Source organism: Sus scrofa, chromosome 6 (assembly GCF_054392235.1).
Source record: "Sus scrofa isolate SSC_HxYL_T2T_F1_AM1 chromosome 6, Sscrofa_HxYL_maternal_Yorkshire_Landrace_v2.0, whole genome shotgun sequence".
NCBI classification, from domain to species: domain Eukaryota; kingdom Metazoa; phylum Chordata; class Mammalia; order Artiodactyla; family Suidae; genus Sus; species Sus scrofa.
Window position 1 is genome coordinate 105,593,945 of NC_139388.1, and position 16,232 is coordinate 105,610,176.

General features: G+C 44.2%; 1 long non-coding RNA gene across 2 annotated transcripts in view; it reads left to right on the forward strand.

Annotated features, from left to right (window-relative positions):
* Positions 1-16,232, forward strand: part of LOC102161139 (uncharacterized) — a 263,087-nt gene that overhangs the window by 155,759 nt on the left and 91,096 nt on the right. Inside the window, exon 1 of one of the 2 annotated variants that reach the window (XR_014807665.1) lies at positions 4,417-4,548. The exons of the other annotated variant lie outside the window; for it this stretch is intronic. This is a non-coding gene — a long non-coding RNA (uncharacterized LOC102161139). Of the gene's footprint in view, positions 1-4,416; positions 4,549-16,232 lie in introns of those variants that run through there. 2 annotated transcript variants of the gene reach the window in all.

Sequence of the window (16,232 nt, forward strand, 5' to 3'; positions counted from 1 at the left end):
TTTAAAAAGACTAAAGGGAGAAGTTTCCATCGTGGCTTAGCGGTAGCTAACCCGACTAGTATCCATGAGGACATGGATTCGATCCCTGCCTCACTCAGTGTGTTGAGGATCCAGCTTTGCCATGAGCTGTGTTGTAGGTCACAGACGCGGCTTGGATCTCGGGTTGCTGTGGCTGTGGTGTAGGCCAGCAGCTACAGCTCTGATTTGAGACCTCTAGCCTGGGGACCTCCATATGCCACAGGTGCAGCCCCCCCCCAAAAAAAATAAAGACAAAGAGACTAAAGGAAAACATTCCCTGTGTTCTTGCCTGTTCAAAACTATCCAGAGCCTATGTATCTGAGGCACAACTTAGACATAAAATCCTTTTTTATACTTTCTTTTCCTTGACTATGTTGTAACGCAACTCCACTGTCTTCTAGTATTTTTCATTTTATTATGGTAAAATATACATAACATAAAATTTACTGTTTTTACGCACACAGTTCAGTGGTATTGAATATATTCACATTGTTGTATGACCATCACCACCATCCATCTGCAGTAACTCCCAGCCCCCCTCCCCCAAGCCCCAGGTCACCACTGTTCTACTTTCTCTCTCTTTGTATTTGACCATTTAAGGTATTTTATATAAATAGAGTCATACAATATTTATCCTTTTGTGTCTGGCTTATTTCACTCAGCATAATGTCTTCAAGATTTACCCATGTTGTAGTATGTATCAGAATTTCATTCCTCTCTAAGGCTAAATAAATTTCTACTGTACATATATACCACATTTTTTTTTTTATTCTCTTATCCTTCAGTGGATACTTAAGTTCATGTATTGATGAACAGAGAGAGATAATATTACTTCTGCCTTCCCAATTTAGATGTCTTCCTATGGGCTAGGAAATATTCTCTGCCCTTCAGTTTTTTTTTGGAAAAGTTTGAGAAGCATTTATGTAAGTTCTTTTCAGTGTTTGGTAGAATTCACTAATGAAGCCATATGGTCGGGCTTTTTTTGTCAAGGTGTTTTTGATTACGGATTCAGTATCCTTATCAGTTATAGATCTTTTCAATTCTCCATTTCTTCATGATTCAGTCTTGGTAGGTTTTGTATTTCTAAGAACTTTTTTCCCTTCGTCTGTGTTATCAGTTTGTGTGTATACAACTATTCATAGTACTCTCTTATAATCCTTTTTATTTCTGTAGAGTTCATAGTAATGTCCCCACTTTCATTTCCAGTTTCAGTCAGTAGAGTCTTCTCTTTCTCAATCTTTTCAATTTCGTTAATTTTTTAAAAAACTGTTTCATTGACTTGATTGTTTTTCTCTCCTCTATTTTATTAGTCTCCATTCTAATCTTTATTTCTGTCCTTCTGCTCACTTTTAGTTTGTTTTTCTTTTTCTAGTTTCTTAAGTTGTAAAGTCAAATTGTTGATTTGAGTTCTTTCTTCTTTTTTTAAATACAGGCATTTACAGCCATAAACTTTCCTCTTAGCACTGCTTTCACTGAATCCCATACATTTTGGTATGTTGTGTTTTCATTTAAATTTTATCTTTAAGAAGGAAATACTTTTATTTTCTAATTTTCCTTGTGATTTCCTTTTTGACTCATTGATTAAGAGTGCATTAATTTCCCACATATTTATGGATTTTCCAGGTTTTCTGCTGCTATCGATTTCCAGCTTTATCCTATTATAGTCAACAAAGATTCTTTGTATGCTTCCTGTCTTTTAAAGTCTGTTGAGACTTGATTTGTGGCTTTATATGTTAAGCCACAAATCTGTGCTCTGTCTTAGGGAGCGTCCCAGGTGCACCTGAAGAGGATGTGTATTCTGCTCTTGGGTATGGTGTTCTGTATGTATCTATTAGACCTAGTTGATTTATTGTGTCATTGGAGTCCATTTCCTTAGTTACCTTCCTGTCTGGTTGTTCTGTTGTTGAAAGTTGAATATTGAAGTCTCTAGCTATTATTTTAATACTGTCTATCTTTTACATCTGTCAGTTTTTGCTTTGTATATTTTGAGGGTCTATTATTAGGTATGTAAATGTTTATATATAATTTAGTATATAATGTTCTTTTTCTCTTTAACCTTTTTTTTTTTAATTTAAAGTCTCTTTTTTCAGGTATTTATGTAGCAACCCCACTCTCTTTGGCAACTTTTGGTTAGTTTTCACTTTCATGCTGTTTATGTCTTTGGATCTAAAGTGACTCTCTTGTAGACAGCCTATAGTTGGATTTTAATTTTTATTCATTCTGTCAATCTCTACTTTTTGATTGGAGAGTTTAATTTTACATTTAAAGTAATTACTGATAACAAGGGATTTACATCTGCCATTGACTATGTGTTTTCTATATAATACCTTATAGGACTTTGTCCCTCATCCACTGCATTATTATCTTCTTTTGTGTTTTGTTGATTTTTTTGTGTGTGGTGAAATGTTTTAATTCACTTTTCATTTTCTTTCGGTTACATGGGGATTGCATTTAACATCCTAAAGTCATAACATTCGAATTTGAATTTATAACAGCTGAATTTCATTGGGATGCAGAAACCCTGGTCCTCTACAGCCTATTCTCACCACCTTTCAGTTGTTGATATTACAAATTACATCTTTCTGTGCTGTGTCCAAAAATAAGGAGTAATAGTTGTTTTTGATGCATTAGTCTTTTAACTCATGTAGAACAAAATAACAACACTACTTATTTTAATATTTGTTCCTATCTATGTATCATTTTCAGGGAACTTTGTATTTCCACATGGCTTTGAGTTATTGCCTGGCATCCTTTCATTTTAACTTGAAGGATTCCCCTTAACACTCCTTGTAGGGCAGGTGTAGTGGTAATGAATCCCCTTGGCTTTTTTTTTTTTTTTTTTTTGTCAGTGAATGTCTTAATTTCTTCCTAAGTTTTGAAAGACAGTTTTGCCAGATGAAAAATTCTTGGTTGACAGTTTTTTTCTTTCAGCACTTTAAATATATTATCCCACTGCCTTCTGGCCTGGAAGGTTTTGCTGAGAAATCCTCTGGTATCTTCTTGTATGTTATGAGTTCCTTTCCTCTTGGTGCTTTTGAGATTCTCTCTTTGTCTTCCAACAGTTTGATTATAATATGTCTCAGTGTGGGTCTTTTAGACTTTATGCTACTTGGAGTTCATTGAGCCTCTTGAATTTGTAGACCCATATCTTTCCTAAAATTTGGGAGCTTTCAGCCATTATTTCTCCAAATATTCCTTCCTCTCTGCCACCCTCCCTCCCTCTTCCCCCCCCCTTTTTTTCTGGGGTCCTCCCATCGTGTTTATTGGTCCACTTGAGGCTGTCCCATAAGTCTCTTAGACTTTGTTCACTTCTCTTCAGTCTTTTTTTCTTTCTGTTCCTCAGAACCTGATCATTTCTATTGTCCTGTCTTCAAGTTTACTCTTCCTACTACCTGCTTAAATCTGGTTTTGAATCACTTCAGTGAATTTTTCATTTCAGTTATACTTTTCGTCTCCAGAATATCTTTTTAGTTTTTTTTTTATGATTTCTATCTCTTCATTGATATTTTCATTTTGTTCATACATTGGTTTTTTTTGTTTTGTTTTTTTTACTTTGTTCACATCTTCCTGTAGCTCTTTGAGCTTCTTTGAGACAGTTATTTCATCTGGTCAAGAGGGCAGACTTAACTAGACTATTCCTTAGGGACAGTTTCTGTCCTTTCCTTTCCATTGTCCTTTCCTATTTCTTTGAATTCCTTGTGATATTTTTGTTGTTATTATTGGGAACTGGATGTTTGAATCTTATAATATGGCATCTCTATTAATAATCAGATTGTTCCCCTCACCCAGGGTTTGCTATTTTGGTTTGATTTTTGTTTTTAATTGTCATATTTATGTACCAGAGATCAGCCTGAGGTATAAACTTAAGGTTTTATTAGTTTTTCTTCTGAGCCACATCATTCTCTGGGCATGTGGAATGACTTTCTAAATTCTCCCTTGTATGCAGTTGTTTTGAAAGCTCTAATCCTTAAATACCTGAATCCCAGAGAGGAAAGAAAGGAGGATTGGCGGGGGCTGGGGAGGGAAAAAAGTTTAAAGGCACTCTCCCTTTAAATACCCTGAAAGCCACTTTGGCCAGTGGGGGTTGCACCAGCAGCAGCCGCCTCTGTGCCTATAGCCCCACAACCAGAAGCAGCCATAGTGACCAGAACACAGAGCCCTGATATTAGAGAGCAAGGTCCTTATTTGCCCACCCTGGCTCCTGCAAGTCACATGCGAGCTGCTTCAGGAATGTGGGCACCGCCACCTGCTGCTGGGCCGGGGGTGGGAACGGGTCACCACTGCTGCACTAAAAGCCCAAGTTGACCAAAATTAACCATCATTTACCATCCAAGTCCTCCCCTTGGAGCAGCAAGCCTCCAGATAGACTCCAGAATTCCAAAATAGTCACATCAGACAGATTCTGCCAGTGCAATTGCTGTCTAGAGGGGAAACGGATTCCTGGCACTTCCTACTCACCATCTTCCCCGACATTCCTGGGCTCTGTTTTGAAGGTCTGAGGAGATAGTGGAGGCTTTCCTGGCTGCCCAAGTGAGTGTTTGTCTTTAAATTGCGATAACTTTACTAAGCTACGTCTTGGCATTGGGTTTTCATTCACCTGATCTGGCACATGGTGACCCTTTCTGTATATAGACTCAAGTATATTTAAGCATAGAGATTCAAAATGTTCAGGAAAGGGTAACTTTTATTATGCATTTGTTTTGTTTCATTGTTTTGTTTGTTTGTTTGTTTGTTTTTTGTTTTTTTGCCCCAGAGATTCTAGGTATGCATTTCCTGGATTTCCTTCCCTAATCCTATCTTAACAATTCTGTTTCAATTTTATTCTGCTAGCATTTCTCATTTTCTCTTTCCTGTCCCTTGCTTTCTGTTGTACAAGATTTCTGCTCCCTTTCTGCTCCCTCCAGTTTTAGCTTCATTTCTCTCACGGTTTTATTTTTCCTTCAACTCGTGTTTGGAGTTCTGCCTCTCTTCTGGTTAACCTGCCATCTCTTCCTTGAATCACTGCATCTCTACTCTGAGTTCTTCATTCATAGGGAGAATGTCTTCGTTAAGCTTTGTTTTGTGTTTCTAAATGCACATCAAAACATCCGATCCCCCTGTTCATTTCTTCGGTGACGTTTTTCCTGGGTGCATTTTCATCTCTCATAGAGTCTGTGGTTTCCTCCACGTTTTTCTCATGGCATCTCTGCCCAGCAGCATACTGATTCCTTTCTCTTTATTTTAGATCAGTCCTTATCAAGTGGGTTGAATTTTCCTGGAATAGCTATTGGCATGTACCTGCAGAGTGACGGGATGGGGACAGGTCTCTCAGCTGAAGGTTTCTCCCTCTTGCCTGAGCCAGGCAGACAGGAGGGGTAGACTGGCCCCTGGCAGAACCTTGTTTGAGCTGCTGGCAGATCCCATGACCCCTCCCTCCCACTTCCGCACACCCCCTCTTCCAGCCTGGTTCCCTCCTCTCAGCCTATCTGCTCCTGTGAGCTTGCTGCCTGTGCTCAGAGCCTCTCCCCCTCACAGAATCTCCTGACCCTCTTCACTCATCTTTTATTTGACAGAAAAATCACTGAGGCAGCAGCACCAACTGGACCTGGCCTTTGACTACACAGAAGAGCTTAGGGCAGGGATGGGGTGGAGACTCAAGCAGGCTGAGGTTGGGGTCGTGGCGGCCCCCTGAGCGAGAAGACACCAAGGTTTTTCTGCAGCTGTTCTGTATCTGTGCTTTTCGTTTGATTTATTTTTCTTTTGTGGGAAGAGATGAATTTATTTTAAGAAAGGAAAACACGACCGGGGGAAAAAAAAATCTGGTGGTCCTTATATTTCTAAACAGCCCCTCACCTAAATCAGTTTTTCTCCCCATCCTTTACATCCCTGAATACCAGGTACTCAAATGAGCTGAAATCAGGGGGGGGAAGTAAAATGACTCAGAGCTGTTTGCAATATTGGTGATTTAAAAGCACCATCAGAGTTCCCGTCGTGGCTCAGTGGTTAACGAATCCAACTAGGAACCATGAGGTTGCGGGTTCGATCCCTGGCCTTGCTCAGTGGGTTAAGGATCCGGCATTGCCATGAGCTGTGGTGTAGGTTGCAGACGTGGCTTGGATCTGGCATCGCTGTGGCTGTAGCATAGGCTGGCTGCTATAGCTCTGATTAGACCCCTGGCCTGGGAACCTCCATATGCTGTGGGAGTGGCCCCAGAAAAGGCAAAAAGACAAAAAAATAAAAAATAAAAGCACCATCGATTTAGTGTCAGTGGTGCCCAAGTCCTGCTCCTTATAAAGATAATTCCTGCCACCAGGGTCTGCACCCCTCAGCACTCGGTTGCCCCCGGCCTGCTTTCCAGATTTAGTCACTGGTCTTAAAACGTACACTTCATAATCCCACTTATGTTCACCCCCAGCTGAGGGGCACGGCCAGGCCCAGCCCTGTCCCCTAGACAAGCTTCCTCCGGCCTCCGCGTTTGGGATGAGAGATGGAGGGCGCACGTGTGCACCCAGACCCCAGCCTGGGCCTGAGGAGCTGCCACGGCTGCCATATCTGCAGGCCATGCTTCTCCTGCTGTTTAGACCAGACCTGTGGGATAAACAGGAATCTCCACTTCCCTTTAATGGGAGCCACAGTTCTAAGTAGCTGAAACAGTGTTCCTTAGGCTAAACAGAGTTAGTGCATGGCCCCTCCACACCAGCCACAGCCCCGTCCTCACATGGGCCTGTCTCGGCCTCTGCTCTCATTCGTACAGCATCCAAGGCTGTCTTTCGAGTCTTCCCTCAGCTCTCGGCTCCTTTCTGTGTCTGCAGAAGTGGAAGGTGCAGCCTCAGGACACAGGCGAGGTGATTAGTCAAACCTCAGTGAAAACGAGAAGAGCCAGGTTAGACACACATGTGGACACGCGTGTAGACCATCCGTAGATGCACACCTAGTACACGCCTAGGTTGTCAAAGAATGTATTTCCTTCCCCTTCCTTGGCTGAATTCTGGGTTGCTGTGTATCTTATTTGCACAAATAAGAAAGGCCATCTTGTAAACAACTTTTCAGAAAGAGCCCCTCTGTAATACGTTGAAATTTTTAAAAAGCATGTTTCAGGCTTGGCCTCCAGCCTTCAGGCCCCGTGATGGGAAGGCTGGTGGAATACACAATGGTGGGAAGTTCAAATTTAATCAAATCCGCTGAGCCCACTGCTGTTTTATTTTAAAGTACTTGATTGTATCTTTACCTTGCACATCCCTGTGTGGTGTGGCCGCCCCTGCAGGAAGCACAGATGGTGACTGTCAGACCCATGCATCAAGCCCAGAGCCCTCCTGGAGGCAGCCATCTCTTCTGGCCAGTGTTCTGTATGGGGCTCTTTTCCAACCATTTTGAAAATTAGCCTTAAACATGCTTTTGAAACACCCACCATTCTGGCTGCACCCTCCTCTGCCAAAAACAAAGTCTCACTCAATCGGAATGATGAAAGGGAGCCCTACCTCCATTTGGGGAAAAAACCTGAATTGTGGACTGTTTGTAAAGGCAGATAAAAGTATGACATCTAAATGTACCATAAGATCATGATTTTTTATGTGCAAGAGAAAATGGACTATTTCAAGGCAATTCCAGAGAGCAGAACGGGGACTAATGGACAGAATTGTAAGGAGGCAATTTAACTTCAACCTAAGGAATGCCCAGCTAGCACTCACAGCCACACTCCGTGGAGCCATTTACCTCATGGTGGGGGAGGGGAGGAGATGCTGTGGCTGGAGATAGTCGGCTGGAAACCTCCTCCTGCATCACAGAAAATCCCAGGTCTCCTCCCCTCTAAGGGGTCAGCCCCAACTCAGATCCCATTCATCAACTTTGGAATCTTGGGCAGCTGACCCCACCCCTCCCTGCCGCCGTTTCCTCCCCTGCTGTGGGGTTGATAATTTTGAAAGTTGATATTCAGAAAACAATTTTTCACTTAGAACAATGAGTGATAGGCACATAATAAGTGCCATGTAATTGTCTGGTGTCGATAAGGAGAGTATTTTCTGAGGTGCCTGAGAGACACCAAAGATCTCTTCTGAGCGCCTCCTGTGCTAAGCAGTAAACAGGATGGACACGCGCCCAGCCAAGGCCACCGACAGGACACAGGCTCAGGCCCCCAGCTTCACCTAGAGCCCAGGGCCCCAGAGCCTGGGAGTGGGCAGGGTAGTGGGGCCTTTTTGCTCCCAGGAGAAAAAGAGACAGAAGCAGGACCCAGGGTGCTGGGCCCAGGGACTCTGTCCGTGTCCCCACTGCTCTAGGCACTTACAGGCCCTGCTGATTTCACTTAGGGCCATGGCTCCTTATAGCTGCTGACTCATTCATTCATTCATTTAACTTTACTAGCAGGTAAGAGTCTAGAACTTCTTAGTGCAAAAACGTGTTTGTTTTTTTTTTTAATTACCATAAAAACTATTCAGTTAGAAGTCATATGAGTTTTTTGAATTGTTGCAAATCCCATTCTTGTGCTATCTGAATAAAGCTACTAGGGCAAAAACCAGTATTTATTCAAGTTGTGTCCTTGTAGAAAATAATAGCTGTAATCACAATTCCACTTTTTCATTACTTTTACTACACAGATTGAAATAACCACAGGCATTGCATAATGATTATTATTATAATGGGTAGTTTTATAAAATTTTTGTTTGAAGGCTTTCTCAGTGGAACTATTTTCTTTGGTGAGCTACAAATGGCTAAGTTCATTTGGTGTAAATTAACATCTCTGATTATGTCTAATCGTAAGAAAATGGTAAAAACAAAAATAGACACAGGAGTTCCTGATGTGGCTCAGCAGGTTAAGGACCTGATGTAGTCTCCCTGAGGATGTAGGTTTAATCCTTGGCCTCTCTCAGTGGGTTAAGGATTCAGCATTGCTGCAAGCTGCAGCGTAAGTTGCAGATACGACTCAGATCCAGCGTTGCTGTGTCTGTGGCGCAGGCCAGCAGATGCGGCTTGGATTCAACCCCTAGCCTGGGAACTTCCATATGCCGTCAGTGCAGCCCTAAAAAGACAGCAAAATTTTAAAAAGACAAAAATATCAACGTGCTCTAAAAAAGCTTGTCCAGATTCTTGCCCATTGTCAAAGTATGAGAAAAAAATAACTTGCAGATAAATGGTGAGATACCAAAGGCTGCCTCAGTGCCCACAATGTGGGCTTTTCTTTCAAATCAAGTGAAATGTTCTAAGGTTTGTTGGTTATTTCTGGGAGCACTGCCGTCTGCTCGGTCTCCCCAGGCGGGGCTTATCCCTGGGTTTCCCTGGAACATTCATTCCATTTGGGACCTGGAAGCCTCCAGGGAGAGGTTTAGATGGGAGCAGTGCTGTGTGGAAACAGGACCATCAATGGACTTGTTCTTGTGGGTCACAGACACCCTAAAACACCTGTGACACAAGCCCAGGATACAGAACAAGACCACAAGGCCCCGGAGCCACCTTTCTCAGAACTTTCAGCCGCAGTGGACACCTGACACGCACAGGTGCTCTCAGCTTCATGCTCCACCAGCCCATCCTCTGCTCCGAGTGCTTGCTCTAGAACCTACATCAGATAGGGCTCACCATGCATTAATTCTGCCATAGCTCCTGGAAGCCTCAGGGAAGCCTTCACATGCTTGTGTGGCCTGGGGTCCTCGTGGCCTGTGTCAACCCTTCTGTCCAGCCTGCTGCCTGCATCTTCCCCATGGGAGGGCTGGCTGTCACCACGTCACTGCAGTGGCCCCTCATGTACCCCACAGGCTTCCGTGTCTCAGTAAGAGAGCATGTGTGGTCCTTGCCTGGACTCCAAGCCCCTCCGGCTGCCAGTGTCTGTTCACCTTCAGACCCAACCCCAGCATCACTCCCATGATCCACCATCACTCCCTCTTTGTCCTGACTCCTGAGTCAGGACCTGACTCTTGTCATTGGTTGCATTGGTGCAGCCAGTTCTTCACATCTGCCATTTCTGCTGGCCCAAGTTCCGTGAGAGTGAAAAATGAGCACTGTTCTTTTTTGTCCTCCAAGCGCCTTGCGTGGCATTGAGTGAATAAATGCATTGCTTATGAAAATCTAGAACCCAGGGCTGTGCAGGAGAGGCCCCTGGAGTAGAGAGTGGAAGAGGATTGGGGTAGAAGAAGGTCCTGGTCATCACTATGGGAGGATCTACCGAGGATGCCCAACTGAGTCAGCCCTGCACCAGGACAGCCGGGGTGATGTTTGCAGATGACCTTGCAGCCAGCAGGCTTCCAGTCCAGAAGTAGTTCCCCAAATTCTGATGTGGCTAAAGCTGATAAAATATAATTTTACTACAGAGTTTAAAGGTGGGATAGCTAAAGAAAGGACATTTTAAAAATTCCTTGCTATTTTAAATTCATTTAAAATTTTTTGACACTGTTGGCTATGAATTTTTATTTGTTTTACCTCTAATATCTTCCTCTTTCCCTACTCTACACGTGGAAGAATATGAATATGAGAATAAGTAAACTGGTAAATAGAACAGGCAGCTCTCGTTTAGACAAAAGAGCCAAGTATCAAGTGACTACCCTACAGTGGGACTTGTGGAGAGTTATTTAAAGTCAGACCACAGGACCTTTGCATGCCTGTTAACTGCAAAGCCCTGTACATCTCAGGAACCAGATTAGAGAGAGATTCTGCTCTCAAAAAAAAAGTCTATTCTCATGTACCCTACTTAACCTGTATTTATTAAGCCCCTACACTGTGCAAAGCACCAGGCTAAGTGCTAGGTGTACATAATAGGAAATACAGACAAACATACACATATTTAAGTACAGAATGTGATCATAGAAAAGAAGAAAAGGGGTAAGAATGTGGTATTGGAAAAAGTGAGTGTCATGTACAGGGGAAGAAATTCAAATGGTACTCTGGAGTCAGAAGGGGCTGCTTGAAAGGGCCATTGCATCTGATCCCCTAAGCATCAGCCAAGTGAAGAGAGGTGGGGAGGCGTTCCTGGAGGAGAGCAGCAGGGGCAAGGAGCAAGACCCATGTTGTGGCTGGAACTGGGGCAAGACGGACAGATGGGCACTGGAGATGAGGCCAGAGAGGTAGGGAGATGGATAAGAAGAAAATTCTATTCATGCCATCCTAGATACCATGTATTTTATCTCATTTAACCGCATCCTTCACCACCCCATCGTGTAAAAGGACCACAGGTGAGCCCTGGAACAGAAGGGTAGCCCACCTTCATTCATTAAAAAAGTGAAACATACTGAAAACAGAAAGGAATTCTCGAGGTGCCTCTTGGACTTTCAGGACCCAGAGTGTGTAATTACTCTCCAGGCTGAACCCATGTCTATCTCAGATGTGATAATGTTTTCTGAGGAGGAAATATGAGGTCCAGAAAGGTTAAGTAACGTGCCAAGGTCACCCAGCTTCACCCCGGAATAGCTGGAATTGGAACCCAGATCTGTCTGACTCTGAAATCCTTGCCTGCTCTTTCCACAACAGTGTGCTTTGGGCAAAAGAAAACAATTGCTACAGGAGAACTATGCACTGCCGTGGGAAAACAGGTAGGGATGCTTTATTTCAGCAAGGAAAGAATGGGATCGTGTGCAGGGCTGACTCAACGATGGATCAGCTCTTTCTCCCTCTGCAGGGTTTCGCTTCTGTACAAGGTGTCTAGGCTCTGGCTTATATTGTGCATGGCCCTGCCTTAGTTCCTTTCTATTTAATAATGTGATAAATTCCTGTCCGTGCACATAAGCAGAATTAATAATGATGGGATGTAGGGATTAGGACCTGTTCATTTTCTTAATAGCAGCCCTTTATCACAGGGAAAGAGATAATTCTGGTTTTGTGACTACATTTCATTTGTGTGGAGGAGAGGCTGTTTAGTCTTATTAACGGCCAGAGGCTTTCTCTTCTACAAGCTGGTTTTTGTGTCCTGCAGTCTCCTGTGGGAGTTCATGACCACTGAGCTTTGCCTTCGGTTCGTATTGTTGTTTTCTTAGGGTTCATTCCTTGTGAGGAGACACAGATTCCTTCAGGTCAAAGGTTCTCAGGAATCTGTAACCAGGCACTTAAGCAAGAGCAGAGTTACAAGGCAGTTGCCAACTTAGGAGGTACACTTCCTGTAGCAGGAGTGGAAATTTGAGGGCCAGCAGCCAGCAGGACAGTAACCTTCCCAAGTCCTAACCCTAGTTTCTGCGCAAGGGTCCTGGAGGGTCTCCTCCCAGAACCGTACATCACATCACTATCGTGATAATCTTCTTAAAATCCTCAGGTGATTGCCTTACTTCCCTGCTTTAAGCCTCTTCTGGCTCCCTGCAGCCAAAGGGATAAACCCAAACCTTCCAGTGACTCTCAGAAGCCCCACCCTGAGCCTCCCTATATCTTTCAGGCGCCACCTCTGAGGGCTCCCGGTTAGCTGACCTCACTGCCACCCGTCCGCTGTTGTGTCCTCGTCCTGCCACCCCCACCTGCTGAGTACTAGGAAGGTGCCAAGCTGATTGGTTCACTGCGCCCTCAGCAACTATTTACTGAGCTCCTGATAGGTGCCAGGCAGGGTGAAAAAAGACAGGGTGCCACCTTCAGGAGAACCAGTCACTGTCTGGAGAGGTACTGGGATGATGGCCAGCCTGGGACTTTTAAGGCTTTGCTTCTCGAGGTCTGGTCCCAACACCCCTCACGTGTGCATCTCCTGGGAACTGGTGGTAAGAATAGAATCTCAGCTCAGCAAGATCCTGGGACATAGCATCGCAGGGCAGCGCTCAGGAGCCCCAAGACTCAGAGTCAAGCCAGGCGGGTGGGTTGCATGGGTTGTTTGTATGCTCACTTTACGGTGGTCCTACGTCTGTGGTTTAAATTGTCCTTCATGGAGCAGACTCTTTTCGAGGGCTTGTTAATATAAGTTACACTGTTGATTCTGGAGAGCACAGCTAAATGACACGTAAGCAAATACAGATTTATCTCTACTGTTCAAAAAAATGACAACTTTCCAGACACTGGTCGTGTCTCCTTCTGCAAATATTTATCCAGTTATCCTTGCATTCAAGGTATTTGTGCTTGCTCAAAGATTGTAAATTGGTATTTGTAGGCTGTATTTGGCCATACACATGCTTGGGTGGCCAATACAGAGTTTTCATAAATTTTTAATTCATTGCAAGCATTTAAAAATCAAGAGGGAGGAGTTCCTGTTGTGGCGTAGCGGAAATGAATCCGACTAGGAACCATAAGGTTGCGGGTTTGATACCTGGCCTCGCTCAGTGGGTGAAGGATCCAGCGTTGCTGTGAGCTGTGGTGTAGGTTGAAGACGTGGCTCAGATCTGGCATAGCTGTGGCTGTGGCATAGGCCGGTAGCTCTAGCTCAGATTAGACCCCTAGCCTGGGAACTTCCATGTGCTGTGGGTGCAGCCTTTAAAGAAAAATAAATAAATAAAATGAAATGAAATAAAATAAAAATAAAAATCAAGAGGGAGTTCCCAGTTGTGGCTCAGTGGTAATGAGCCTGACTAGTGTCCCTAAGGATGTGGGTTCAATCTCAGTGGGTTAAGGATCTGGTGTTGCCATGAGCTGTGGTGTAGGTGAAGACATGGCTCAGATCTTGCATTGCTGTGGCTGGGGTGTAGGCCGGCAGCTGCAGCTCTGATTCCACCCCTAGCCTTATAACTTCCGTACGCCTTGGGTGCAGCCCTAAAAAAAAAAAGACAAAATAAAAATCAAGATATTTTCACATAAAAACCCAGACTTCTGGCTTCTCTTGAAAATTGGGGGAGTTCCCTGGTGGCCTAGTGGTTAAGGATTCCACGTTGTCAATGCAGTGGCGTGGGTTCAGTCCCCAGCCTGGGAACGTCCACATGCTGTGTGTGGGACCAAAAAATAAATATATGGAGTTCCCGTCGTGGCGCAGTGGTTAACGAATCCGACTAGGAACCATGAGGTTGCGGGTTCGGTCCCTGCCCTTGCTCAGTGGGTTAACGATCCAGCGTTGCCGTGAGCTGTGGTGTAGGTTGCAGACGCGGCTCGGATCCTGCATTGCTGTGGCTCTGGTGTAGGCCTGTGGCCACGGCTCCGATTGGACCTCTAGCCTGGGAACCTCCATATGCCGTGGGAGCGGCCCAAGAAATAGCAAAAAGACAAAAAAAAAAAAAAAAAAAAAAAAAAAAAGAAAAGAAAATTGGTCAGCCCTCAGACTGCTTTCCTGATGGCACAACAAGCTGGATCTGGGGGTCCTCTCCTACTAGGGAGGACTCCGCATACCAGCCCCCACACCCACCTTACCACCCCTTCATTGGGCCTGCTTGGCCCCCTGGATTGTGCAGTCTGAGAAGCCAAACAGGAGCTGGGGCTACTCAGAGGTGACCCTGTTATCGTGACCTTCAAGGTCTCCATACAGAAGCAGCCCCTGCAGGAGAGAACAGGCCTGGTGGTGAGGACTGACACGGCCCTAGACTAGCGAGTCTCAGCCCTGGTGACAGGAGCTTGTAAAGGTGCCAGCGCCCCCTCCTCATCTGCATCCCAGAAAGCCTGACTTAATTGGTTCAGGCATCACCAGATTTAAAAACCTCCCCTGGTGATTCGAATCTGACTTGAGAACCACTGACCTACCTTTATTGCCAAAAAAAAAAAAAAAGTGAAATTTGCCAAAGTGAGAGAAAAAATATCTAACTATAATGCCTACATATATATGAAGGTACATATATACATACACATCCATACATACATCAAAGCCTCATTGCTCTGGACGTTAGTGATTCAAGATGTACAATAATTTTGTCAAACAGCCAACCACCCATGTTCCTCATCTACAGAAAGAGTTGGCCAGGCAAACGAGTACGGTGAGCAAGATTGCTTTAAAAGGGTGTATAGAAACTAGATTTCTTTTTTAAGGATTTAAATTCAAATGCTGACTTGAGCTAAATATAATTCACATTCCCTATTACAAAAACAAAACATTGGAGACTATCAGTGAGCCCTGTGAATATATCATACAGGGCCCCTCCGACAATCGTGGCATTGCGTCTATTTTATCGTCTATTACCATGTAGGCCTAAAATTCTATGAGTGCTTTAATTACTTTAAAATAGTATTTATTACTGTTGAAATTCAGCTGTGTATGCCACAAAGGTATTCATCCGAGGATGTCATTAGTGGCTAACTTCCTCTAATGCTGCAGCTTTAACAGAAACCATCCCCCCACCCCCGCCCCACCCCAGCCCAGAGATTTGCTGATGCGCTGCAGAGTTCTGGCAAGCAAAATCCCTGCAGTTTCAGGCGGATTCTCTTGATTAGGGAGTCTGACAATCACCAGAGTAATTCATGCGATGACTTTATGCAAGAAATTTCATTATTTCTAATAGCTGACGGTGGTTTAATATTTTAATGTAATTACACTTAATTATATATTGTAATACGCACTGACCAGGCTTTGGATCTGGATCCAAGTAAAATACAGCTAATGGAAAATTTTCCTCTTTTTTTTTTGTTAACAAGGAATTAAGTCCTAAAGTGAAACAGAATGCAAATCCAGCAAGCAGTCTCTTGCCAGAGAAAATATTGGTGCAATATATTTGAATGGCCTAGTTTATCAGCTCACTTGGCTAAATCCTCAAATCATACACTGTTTTAGAATTACTTCAGTTTCTGTTTCTCACCTTTCCACTAACCTGTTTTTAGTAGTTTCTGTTTTGCTTTCTGAACTTTTACCAAAAGGCAGTGTGAGCTGGGAGACATTGGGAGACACATATCAAATAAGGTTATTTTCTGTGATGGTCATTAAAGGTGGAGGAGAGGTTGGAATTACCAATGCCAGGCTGAGGTTGGGGTCTCGCTTGTCTGTGCTGCCCACCATGGGTGGACACCCAGGAAGGACTGACATAAAACCCCTTGTTTGGCTTGGCCATGCAGCTAAGCAATAATGTGCTTCCGGTGTTGACACCCTCCCCCACTCCCAGGTGTAGACAGTCAGCGCCTGACTGAGAGAGGGCCGTGGAGAAGGGTTAAGATGAATGGGGATGCATTAAGGCTTTACTTTCATTCTGCTTTGGAGAAAGATGCCCATTGGAGAGGAACCTCAGTGCCCCCCGCCCCCTCCCCTCCTCCTCTCTCTGCAGAGCCCTTGTTTCTCCCTGGGGAAGTCAAGAAAGACAGGGAAAGGAGGGGGCAGCGTGGGGGCCACTCAGAGCCCCCACCCATCCACTGCAGTGGCTTCCCTGCAAGGGCCAGCAAAGCATGTTACCCAGAGCCCAACAGCCAGACTCTCAGGTCTCAGCAAGGGCACTAGACACAGGGGCTAG